The sequence below is a fragment of the Entelurus aequoreus genome, linkage group LG28 (assembly GCF_033978785.1).
Source record: "Entelurus aequoreus isolate RoL-2023_Sb linkage group LG28, RoL_Eaeq_v1.1, whole genome shotgun sequence".
Lineage (NCBI taxonomy): Eukaryota > Metazoa > Chordata > Actinopteri > Syngnathiformes > Syngnathidae > Entelurus > Entelurus aequoreus.
In genome coordinates, this window is record NC_084758.1 from 3,215,873 (window position 1) to 3,229,056 (window position 13,184).

Here is a 13,184-nt window from a genome sequence, read left to right on the forward strand (position 1 = left end):
TATTACAGAAGCAGTAATTTTATAAGATAAATTGTTCCCAATTTTATGAGAAATAAGTCGACACATTGTGAGAAAAAGACTGCTTTTAGTTCATTTATTTGTTGTTGATTTTTTTTGTTTTTAATTGGTTTTTAATTTTCATTTTTTTCCTTCAAGTTATTATAGTATGTCTCTATTTACATATTTATTTATTTATTATATACATTTTTTACCAAAGGGGGCACATTTCAATTTCGTACACACACTTATTTCATATGTTGACCAGAGGGGGAGCACTTTTAAAAGCGGCACACAGTCAATGTGAAAATATCCTCCTTTTTTGGGACCACCCTCATTTTGATAGATGTCACCACAAATGAGACATTGTCTATTACAGTGTTTTTCAACCACTGTGCCGGGGCACACTAGTGTGCCGTGAGATACAGCCTGGTGTGCCGTGGGGGATTATGTAGTTTCACCTATTTGGGTTAAAAATATTTTTTGCAAACCAGTAATTATAATCTGCAAATAATGTGCCGTTGTTGAGTGTCTGTGCTGTCTAGAGCTCGGCAGAGTAACCATGTTATTCTCCTCAATATAAGTAGGTGGAAGCTGGTAGCTAATTGTTTTGTAGATGTCGGGAACACGAAGTGTGAGACGATGATGGTTTTTTGTGATTACAATATGCAGGCGACAGCGGGAGGCAGTGTGCAGGTAAAAAGGTATCTAATGCTTAAATCTAAAATAAACAAAAGGTGAGTGCCCATAAGAAAAGGCATTAAAACTTAGGGAAGAATATGCAGAACGAAACTAAAACTGAACTGGCGACAAAGTAAACAAAAACAGAATGCTGGACGACAGCAAAGACTTACAGCGTGTGGAGCAGAGACGGCGTCCACAAAGTACATCCGTACATGACATGACAATCAACAATGTCCACACAAAAAAAGATAGCAACAACTTAAATATTCTTGATTGCTAAAACAAAGCAGGTGTGGGGAATAGCGCTCAAAGGAAGACATGAAACTGCAACAGGAAAATACCAAAAAACAGGAAAAGCCACCAAAATAGGAGTGCAAGACAAGAACTAAAACACTATGCACGGGAGCACAACCAAAAACCTCCAAATAAGTCACGGCGTGATGTGACAGGTGGTGACAGTACACCTACTTTGAGACAAGAGCTATATTGATGCATAGTTGGTTATGGTTTAAATTTATATCCAACAATTTCGTCAACAAGTTTTTATTGTCTATTGAGTTTCATTTCTTAATGATTTCTGCTGGTGTGCCTCTGGATTTTTTCAATGAAAAAAATGCGCCTTGGCTCAAAAAAGGTTGAAAAACACTGGTCTATTAGATGCAATGTTATTGGGACCATGATTTATGTCATCACTTGTTCACACCTCCTCATATGGAAGATACTTTTCCTTCTTCCTGTCTCAAGAACACACACACACACATTTGAGATTTGGACCTGGTATTATCCCTCCTGCTTCAGGACCATCTGCCATTGGATCTCTCACCACACGCTCATATACACTATTTATTTTTCGAAATTCCACAAACACTAAAATCAAAAGTCTGAGACAATTATCAAAACCTTAGATTCAAGGAGCAAAACAGCTGAGCAGATTCATATTATGACGTCACTCTCTTTTTTTTAATGTATTTTATTGACCACTGACCGAAGAAATGATAAACTAAACCAAAAAAAACAAAATAAGTCCTTAAATTAATTCTGAACCAAAGGGCCCGTGGGCCGGGTCAGGACCTCCAACAGGTTTTACACGAAACAAACTGCTGATCCAAATTTGTCCACTGGATGTCGCTTTAACAACTCTGTCAGGCAAGCAAATAGCTATGGTAATGCATGGCTGTGGCTCCTCCCCTTTGACCCACATGAAACCTAAAACCTGCTGCTTGGCATCGTCTGCTCGGAAGGCAGAGTTCTTTGCACCCTCGTCGCCCCAAAATGTCTCTGTGGAGGGGGGAGTGGCCTGCGGGCCTGCAGCGGAACGGGGCGGGCCAGGACCGGCCTCAAAGACAGCGACAGGTGCGTAGATGGCCCAGGTGGGCATTGTCATCTAATCACCTGTCGCCCTTTATTAGCAGCAGCCGGGAGGACAGAGGGAATTGGAGCGAGAGCAAAAGCATGCCTGACACGGACGAAAAGGACAATTGCTGGAAAGCAGGCGGCTGAACTCTTGAAAATAAACCTGTCATGCTTGGTGGTCTGAAGGACCCACTGGAGGGCAACCTCAGTCCCCGTCAAAAGTGAGAAATGAATGAATGAATATGTGGACATGACATATTATTGATTTAGAGGCTGTGACTTAAAGTTGAATGAATTAGTAGCTGCACTGACACAAAGACTAAGTCCATGGTCTTTTTCTAACTGCACACTTGTGATTTGCCAAGAAGATTTTTTGTGATTTGCACTTTGGCTCAAAATAGTAAAAATGCACATTCTGACAAAGTAAAACAAAGAAAACAATCTGAAGTGGACTTTATTTTGAAGTTATGATTGTAGCAGTCTGACCTACTTGGGGCTAGATTGTCCTCCATGTGGATTTTTTACTAGATTGTCCTACATGTGGACTTTGGACTAGATTGTCCTCCATGTGGACATTCAAGGATGGAGGTTCATGAAAATATCGCCTGGTCTGATCCAGCTGGGCCAAGAGATAATCCCTAACCTTTTCCCTGCTCGATTTTTATTTTTCAGGGGAGCAGTGAGCAGCAGCGGTGGCCGCGCCCGAGAATAATTTTTGGTGATTTAACCCCCAATTCCAAGACTTGATGCTGAGTGCCAAGCAGGGAGGTAATGGCTCCCATTTGTATACTCTTTGGTAGGACTGGGCCGGGGTTTGAACTCACAACCTACCCATCTCAGGGCGGACACTCTAAATCAAATGTGTTATAATTAGAGACTCTACTTCTGTGCCTCCATGTCCGTGACAAAAGAGGCAAGGATGACGTCACGCTGGCTTGGCGCTGTTGATCAAGTTTCACTTTCTCTTCTTAAAAGTCGCCACTGTCCTCTTAATATTTGCACATTTTGTAGATGGCTGTACACGGGTACATCTGCCATATATACATGTTACGTCCACATCACAGACATGCTGACAACACTCCAGAAAATGGCGTGCATTTTATTTACATCCTGTTTCGGCAGCACGGTCTTCTGTAATCAAAGTCTTTTTTCAGTGGTCGAGTTTATATATGTGTATAAATATATATACAGTATATACGTTACGCTAAATTGAAAGATTCTTATTCGTCCCTGTTTTAAATCGATTCATAATTTTAAAAAATCGATTAAAAAAATAAAATAAAATACAAATATATATATTTTATTTTTGTATTAAATTTTTTTAAATTTTATTTTTAATTTTTTAGTCCATTTTTTAAAATTATGAATCGATTTAAAACGGATTCATAATTTTCAAAAATCGATTTAAAAACATATATATATATATTTAAAAAAATATATATATATATATATTTTTTAATTTAATTTAATTTTTTATTATTATAATTTTTTGTAATCGATTTTTGAAAATTATGAATCGATTTAAAACGGGGACAAATAAGAATCGATTAAAAAAAATAAAAATTAAAATATCCATCCATTTTCTACCGCTTGTCCTTTTTAGGGTCGCGGGGGGTGCTGGAGCCTATCTCAGCTGCATTCAGGCGAAAGGCGGGGTACACCCTGGACAAGTCGCCACCTCATATATATATATATATACAAAAATATATACAAATATTTATATTTTTTATAAGCGATTTTTGAAAATAATGAATCTATTTTAAATCAATTCATAATTTTCAAAATCCATTTTAATCAATTTAAAATTTGTTTTAAAGAAATTGTTAATATATATATTTATATATAGTTATTTATTCATATTAAATGTATATATATTTTTTATGAATTGATTCTTATAAAAAAAAAAAATCTAAATTTTTCATATATAACAATGCAATCCAATTCCAAAAGCAAACCCGAGCCAGCAACACTCAGAACTGCAATAATCAGAGCAATTGAGAGGAGACACAAACACCACACAGAACAAACCAAAAGTAGTGAAACAAAAATGAATATTATCAACAACAGTATCAATATTAGTTACAATTTCAACATAGCAGTGATTACAAATCCCTCATTGACATTATCATTAGACATTTATAAAAATTAAATAAAAGAACAATAGTATCAGAGTGGCTTACACTTGCATCGCATCTCATAAGCTTGACAACACACTGCGTCCAATATTTTCACAAAGATAAAATAAGTCATATTTTTGGTTCATTTAATAGTTCAAACAAATTTACATTATTGCAATCAGTTGATAAAACATTGTCCTTTACAATTATAAAAGCTTTTCACAAAAATCTACTACTCTGCTTGCATGTCAGCAGACTGGGGTAGATCCTGCTGAAATCTATGTATTCCATCAATAGACAATCCTTTTGAATCAGGAAAAAAATCGTTTTTGAATCGAGAATCGTGTTGAATTGAAAAAAAAAATCGATTTTGAATCGAATCGTGACCCCAAGAATCGATATCGAATCGTGGGACACCCAAAGATTCACAGCCCTAATATATATATACTGTATATATATGTGTATATGTATATATATATGTGTGTGTGTGTCTATATGTATGTACATATATATATATATATATATATATATATATGTATATGTATATATATATATATATATATATATATATATATATATGTATATGTATGTGTGTGTGTGTGTGTGTATATATATATATATATATATGTAAATACACATATATATGTACATCTATGTATATATGCATGTATATTTGTACATATGTATATGTATATATATATATGTGTGTGTGTATATATATATATATATATACACATATAATGACACTGTTAGCAAGCGGCGTTATTAGCTGCTAGTTATGATGATTTCTGACGTTACTTCCTCACATGAACTTCTCACAAACACCAAAGAAAAAAGAAATGAGTCGTGATAAGACAGAAAAGAGCACTTATGCTACCTGATGCTTATCAGCTAGCAAGTGAGGCGCAACTCAAAGACTGTAAACAAGAGCTAAAGTGCCTACTATTGTAGTATTGTACAAATGTACTATTGTACGTGAAATGTGAGCAGGCTAACTGATAAAACACCACTTTTGTTACCTATCCAGCCTAGACAAGTAGTACTACTACCAGTACTTTACAGAGAGAAGTAGTACTACTACCAGTACTTTACGGATAGAAGTAGTACTACTATGATTACTTTACAAAAATGAAATAGTGGTTAGTTGTGCTCATCTAACATAAACTGTGCAGGAAGACTCGCAGCAATTAGTTAGTTAGCATCTTAGCTATCTTGTGGCGCTATCCATCTGAAGTTATTGTTGTTGTTGTTTTTGCTCAAATGTTTACAAATAAACATTCTCACCACAAGCAAACTGTGTCAGGAAATGAAAATAAATGATGATGTCATGTTAATGATATGAAAATAATACAAAGGCTTCCTTTGTAGCACTTTTTTGCATTCAGAGAAATGCCGACCTAGAAGTATGCTAACTACTTCCCTTGTATCATGCTAATGTTAGCATTTTGGCTACTCTCATACATTTAACCTAACAATCATACATTTCAATAGTTGGAGGCATCTTAGAGGTACGCTAGCTCTTCCCCTGTTCACATGCTAATGTTAGCATGTTAATCACGATTTATGCTGGAATTTTAGCCAATGTTGTACTATTTAAAGGAATCATTGTTACTTGGCAGAGTCTTAAGTGTATGTTAGCTCTTCCCCTGTTCACATGCTAATGTTAGGATGCTAACCTTACCGCGCTACTGTTTTATGCTAGCGTTTTAGCTAATGTAAGTTTTAACCTAACCTAGATTTAATTATTTGCTGGCATCTTAGAGGTACGCTAGCTCTCTCCCTGTTCACATGCTAATGTTAGCATATTAATTATGATCCATCCATCCATCCATTTTCTTCCGCTTATCCAAGGTTGGGTTATTATGATTTACTTTGAATTTTTAAACGAATCACCGTTACTTGGCAGAGTGTTGAATGTATGCTTGCGCTTCACCGGTTAGCATGCTAATGTTAGGATGCTAACATTACCGTGCTATTGTTTTATGCTAGCGTTTTAGCTAATTTTGTAAGTTTTAACCTAATAATCATAGATTTAATTAGTTGGTGGCATCTTAGTAGCATGCTAGTTGTTTCGGGGGTCCGTTGAGGACGTTCCTGCCTGCTCCCAGCATCTCGTATAGGCCCCGCCCCCTCCTCGCTATCAGTCCATCTGCTGGAACGGCGCTCCGACTATGAACCGCTGGCCTGACCTTGCGTTGGCGCTGATGTCGGATCGGATGACGAGAAGCCGCCTTGTGGCTGCGGGCGCCTGCTTCATTTTTACCCCCGTAAGGAATGTCATCAATTATTGCGCCACCGCTGCTAGCTCGGTCGGTGTGTTAGTTGGCGGGGGGCGGGGCTTAATGCTGGGAATGGAGGCGAGCCGTTTGGAGCCAAAGTACGCTTGACTGGACTCGTGCATTCCTGAAGAACTGTTTGAAATGTTAGACGGTGTGACGTCACAACAATAAAACATTCAATTATTGACACCTTTCAGTCGTGGAAAGGTTAAAGGGTCAAAATTAAGTAAATAAATCATTATTCAAATGTGTCATGAATTAATTAGAATTGCAACTGAATATATGAATGTGTTATTAAATCGGATTTGTTTATTTAATCACTATTTTAATGAATTATTTAATCAAATAAATAAATGTATTAATTATTTCAATGTTTTTAATTATTTAATTAATTATTTATATTTTCATGAGTTCCCTATTTAACGGTTTAATTGGGTTTTGTCAACTTTTTTTTTCTTCTCATTTTACTTTTGAATCGATACGGTACCAATTCTTGCTGCCTGGGAACGATACCACTATTTGGTATGATGAGTAGTCATTTTTATTCATAAAATCCCAATTTTTATTGCATTCATTTAAAAATGAGCTAGTTATGATAACTGCTGTTTAGTTGGTATATTTCTGCTTTATTATCATTTTTAAAGTACGACAATTAGTTGCAAAACTTAAGATGCCAAAAGTGTGGCTTTGCTTTTTGTTGCGCCCTAAAAAGTGTCCATACTCTTAAGTGTTTTACTCATTACACACCAGTTGTTTGATTGTAATGTGCATCTAAGGTAACACATTTGGAGGTGTTGAAATCGCCATGTAACATCGCTAATGCTAATCATTCGCATGTCAATAGCAAAGCCAATGCATGTTAGCATCAGGCAAACGCGTTAATGGAAAAGTGGAGCTTGACTTAGCTTTTTGAGCCAATTTCTTTGTTTGCATTGAAAATGACACTATTACCTCAAGGTAGTTTGGCCGCGTCCGCTCTCAGTGCTGCTGGAGTGATCGCAAAGATTCCGAAACATGGCACCGTTGGATTTTAGGTGAATCGTGATTGATCCGCTTGCCGGTCAGTACAATCCCTACTAACACCGACAAAAACTAGGATGGAAACACCTTTTTGTCTTTGGACAATGACGATACAAAAACTTTAATTTGAATAGATATCGCACTTTAGCACTTTATGGCTGTCAAGATAAAATATCGCCATCATCTGTACGAAGTTAACAAACACAGCTGAGTTAAAAATCCTGCTGGGATTTTTGACAACAGACCCCGCCTTTTAAAGGCACACACACTCTGCTCTCATGAAACGTCTCTCAAATGCATACTCTAGATATTCAAATTATTATTATTTTTTAAGTAATTCATTATTTAATTTCCCTCGTAGTTATTTTACATTTATTAAAGAGTAACTGTGTTTGCAATTAAACTACTTTTTTGGTAAAGTAACTAGGATAATGTACTCTTTTTTTATTTTATTTTATTCTTCCTCAGGAGGAAGTGGTGATGCTGAGTGTGGAGATGTTTGCTTCCCAGTCATTTTGAGGCAGCGTTAGCCTAGCGTCAGGTGACAGAGGACATGGTCGACACAAGCAGGTAACAGCTTGGACATCCGACATGACTTTCATCTCCTGGAGTCTTTCCTCTTATTCCCCCGCTGTCGCGGCGTCCTGCCCACCTTCTGTCGGGGGTTTATTTTGGTTCCTCGTCCTCCTTCCCCTCCCCCATCCCACCTCAGACCGTTATGGACCGTTCATTTCTGACCGTTTCTTCGCGTCTTCTCTGCATCTTTGGTTTTCCTTCTTGTTGAAGGCGTTCACGTAGGAAGTGCACTTTGAACCAGGCAACACCTTGAGTGAGTGAACGCCTCCAGAAGATGGCGCCACAGCACAAACAATAACACAGTTTCAGTGTGTCTGCTTGGGTTAGGAAAAAAACTTTTGCACACAAATTATGGCCGTCGGCGAAAAAAAAATCCATAAATGAGCCACACCTGTTTACAAGCCGCAGGTTTCAAAGCGTAGGAAAAACGTAACATAATTCACAATACTTTTTCTCATCGAAAATATTTCAAAGTGGAATATTTGATACGAAGTCAAAAATTCATAACATTGAATTCATTATTTTTTTGTGAGCAATGACAACATTGCAACTTTTTCTTGTTACATTTCACCTCTGCTCTTTTATTACACTTTTTTAAATGTTTTTTATGTCTTTTTTAAATAGTATTTCTTAAAAATGGCCCCCGGGTCGCACTTTGGACACACCTGTGTTAGTGCCGCGCGTCTTTTACCACACTTTGTGGCGGTCCTTGAACGTGACCTTCACAATTATTTAAAATATATTAATATAATTATAATTGTTATATATTATATAATACATATAATTATCCATCCATCCATTCTTTTTCTACCGCTTATTCCCTTCGGGGTCGCGACGGGCACTGGAGCCTATCTCAGCTACAATCGGGCGGAAGGCAGGGTACACCCTGGACAAGTCGCCACCTCAACATTTAATTATTATATAAGAAATATAATTAGCATATTATATAATAAATATAATCACTATATAATACATATAATTAATATATATTACATAATAATTAACATATATTATATAATAAATATAATTATATTATATAATACATATTATTATTTTATATTATATAATAATTATCATATATTATATAATAAATATAATTATTATGTTATATAATAAATGGTGTGTGTGTGTGTGTGTCTCTCTCTCCACAGGACCATGTGTTGTCTCAGCATGAGAACGTTGGAAGCACTTCTCTGCCACATTTTCTACATTTGAGGCACACTTCTTCTTGACCAAGTGAGTATTTAAATACATTTATCAATCAATCAATTTATATCAATCAATCCATCAATCAATGATGACTTATGGCTGCCATCATATTTCATAGCTCATCCTGTTAGCTCCCCCAGGAGGTGCTCCTTTAAAACGACTTCATTTGTGTCTTTCTTTCTGACTCTGAAGTTATTACATCACATCATTCTGACAAGGTCATTGAAGGACAATTGGTGTGTAAAAATCCATAAATAAATTTAAAAAAAAAATTGGGGTCTAAAAATTCAGTGTTAAAATTTTTTTTTAAATAAAAATTCAGTGTAAAAACAATTTAAATGTAAAAATGATGTATATACAAATTCAGTGCAAAGACAATTAATGGAGACAAATTCAGTGTAAAAATAATGAGTGCATGAACAGTCAGTACATAAAAATTCAGTGTAAAAACAATTAATGTATACAAATTCAGTGTATGAAAATTCAGTGTAAAACATTGTATAAAAAATCATTGTTAAACAATCAGTATATAAAATTCAGTGTAAAAACATCCATCCATCCATCCATTTTCTACCGCTTGTCCCTTTTGGGGTCGCTGGAGCCTATCTCAGCTATATTCGGGCGGAAGGCAGGGTACACCCTGGACAAGTCGCCACCTCATCACAGGGCCAACACAGATAGACAGACAACATTCACACTCACATTCACACACAAGCGCCAATTTAGTGTTGCCAATCAACCTATCCCCAGGTGCATGTCTTTGGAGGTGGGAGGGGCCTATTCCCAGGTGCATGTCTTTGGAGGTGGGAGGAAGTCGGACTACCTGGAGGGAACCCACGCAGTCACGGGGAGAACATGCAACTCCACACAGAAAGATCCCGAGCCCGGGATTGAACTCAGGACCTTCGTATTGTGAGGCACATGCACTAACCCCCTCTTCCACCGTACTGCCCTGTAAAAACAATTAATGAATATATATACTTTATATGTATATACACAGTATATATATATATATAGTCACATATGTTTTTAGCTGTTGCCATCCTAGAAGTGTGCTCACGTTCCACCTGTGTCATGCTATTGTTAGCATGATAAGATAATGTTTTATGCTAGCATTTTGGCCAATTTGGTACGTTTTAACCTAATCATTGTTAGCTGTAGCCATGTTAGAAGAGTGCTCACTTGATTGATTGATTGATTGAGACTTTTATTAGTAGGTTGCACAGTGAAGTACATATTCCGTACAATTGACCACTAAATGGTAACATGGTAAGTTTTTCAACTTGTTTAAGTCGGGGTCCACTCTCCCCCTCCTATCATGCTAATGTTAGTTCATGGTCAGCAAACTACAGCAGATTTAACTTTCCAACATTTTTTTGTCAATTCAAACAAATCGGAGACGAATTCCTCCAAAACGCTGCGTTTAAAAAACAACAACATATCGGTGTTATTTGAAACCGGAAAGCAGGGTAATGTGGGCGATACCAGCTTATCTACGTGACATTTGTACGCGCCAAACTCGCACTCTCGGATTCTTGTCGTCCTCCGCTCCTGAGTGCTTTCACTCCACAGACGACGCTCTGAGGGCGGAGCTTGGGTCTTTATGCCTTGAGGAGGGGAGGAGATACCAGCACCGCCCTCATCGCTTTGTTTGCAAACACACACACACACACGCACACACTACTTAATGATTACAACATGTAACTCTGCTACATTGAGTCCACTTGATGTATTTACATCATCAAATATCACATTTAAATGAGCAAAACAAAAGACGTGTATTTGCTAGCCAGGCGCTCTCTGGTGTTGACTCAACTGCAGAGAGCGCCTGGCCCGGTTGTTTTCCTCACAGGCATGTCAAAGTGACACGTACACATCCCTTATGTGTCGTACTGTTGACAACAACGGCGTCTACACGCTCAGTAACCATAGCCAAAGGTCAAAGGCGAGCGCTCTATTTGAGATGTTGATGTGGGACGCCATTTATACGCCGGATGACCTCCTTCCTCACGCTCAACCGGCCGTCGTCGTCTGTCCACTGTCTCAAGAGCTACGTCGTTAAAGGCCACGCCCACACAGTCCTCGCTCGCCAAGCTCGTGGCTAACGTCCCTCCACGGTGCATCTTGTAAAGAACTAATCCTCACCTAAACTATGTTTATTAGCTTGCCATGATAGGAACGGTAAGCATACCGGCAAGTATTTGGGGACTTTTGACGACTTTCTCACTTTTCGTAATTTGCACTTAATTCATAAAACTACACTCGTCGTACAATTTTACAATTATAATATAACAATTTTACAACATTTTTACAGTATTTTCACAAAATTTTAGGACTTTCAGTCATTTTACAGCACTTTAATACCTTTTTACCACATTTTCATACAATTTTTACAACAATTTTAGAACATTTGAAAATATTTTTACAACCCTTTGACAACATTTTACAATACCTACAACTTATTTACGTCATTTTTAAAACCGTTTTCCCCAATTTTGCTACAATTATAATAACATTTTTACAAAATGTTTATACCATTTTTGAAACATTTACAACAATTTTACATCATTTTTAGAACACTTTTAAAACATTTCTATAATATTTTTACATTTAAAACTTTTTTACAACAATTTTACAACCGATTTATAATATATTTTACAATATTTTTACAGCATTTTACAACACTTCACAATTTTTTTTTACAATATTAAAATTTTTACGCCATTTTTAAACCTTTTATAGCATTTTACAACACTTTTACAGCACTTTTACAATAATTTCAGAACAATTTTACAACACCCCTTTGGCAATATTACACAGGCCCACACAGTCCTCGCTCGCCAAGCTCGTGGCTAACATCCCTCCACTGTGCATCTTGTAAAGAACTAATCTTCACCTCTATGTCGGCAAACAAACTACGTATATTAGCTTGCCATAATAGGGAATGGTTAGCATACTGGCAAGATGGCGCCAAGTATCATAGGCCATGATTATTAAGGTTTAAAGGCCTACTGAAAGCCACTACTACCGACCACGCAGTCTGATAGTTTATATATCAATGATGAAATCTTAACATTATAACACATGCCAATACGGCCGGGTTAACTTATAAAGTGACATTTTAAATTTGCCGCTAAACTTCCGGTTCGAAACGCCTCTGAGGATGACGTATGCGCGTGACGTAGCCCGGCGAACACGGGTATGCCTTCCACATTGAAGTCGATACGAAAAAGCTCTGTTTTCATTTCATAATTCCACAGTATTCTGGACATCTGTGTTCGTGAATCTGTTTCAATCATGTTCATTGCATTATGGAGAAGGAAGCCAAGCAAGCAAAGAAGAAAGTTGTCGGTGCGAAATGGACGTATTTTTCGAACGTAGTCAGCCACAACAGTACACAGCCGGCGCTTCTTTGTTTACATTCCCGAAAGATGCAGTCAAGATGGAAGAACTCGGATAACAGAGACTCTAACCAGGAGGACTTTTGATTTGGATACACAGACGCCTGTAGAGAACTGGGACAACACAGACTCTTACCAGGATTACTTTGATTTGGATGACAAAGACGCAGACGTGCTACTGTGAGTATGCAGCTTTGGCTTTTTTTTGCGTATGTACGTAACTTTTTTAAAATATATAAGCTTTATGAACCTTGGGTTAGGTGAACGGTCTTTTGGGCTGAGTGATTGTGTGTGTTGATCATGTGTTTGAATTGTATTGGCGTGTTCTATGGAGCTAGGAGCTAGCAGAGGAGCTAGCATAACACGTACCGTACCTACGTGCGCGTCACGTACGTAACTTTTTAAAAATATATAAGCTTTATGAACCTTGGATTAGGTGAACGGTCTTTTGGGCTGAGTGATTGTGTGTGTTGATCATGTGTTTGAATTGTATTGGCGTGTTCTATGGAGCTAGGAGCTAGCAGAGGAGCTAGCATAACACATACCGT

At 37.2% G+C, this 13,184-nt stretch overlaps 1 protein-coding gene across 2 annotated transcripts in view; it reads left to right on the forward strand.

Annotated features, from left to right (window-relative positions):
• Positions 1-458: 458 nt before the first annotated feature.
• fat2 (FAT atypical cadherin 2) overlaps positions 459-13,184 on the forward strand; it is a 179,382-nt gene continuing 166,656 nt past the window's right edge. For both annotated transcript variants that reach the window (XM_062039742.1, XM_062039743.1), the window contains exons 1-4: positions 459-2,255; positions 2,707-2,802; positions 7,919-8,020; positions 9,178-9,262. The gene's annotated coding sequence lies outside the window, so the exon portion shown is untranslated. The remainder of the gene's footprint in view (positions 2,256-2,706; positions 2,803-7,918; positions 8,021-9,177; positions 9,263-13,184) is intronic.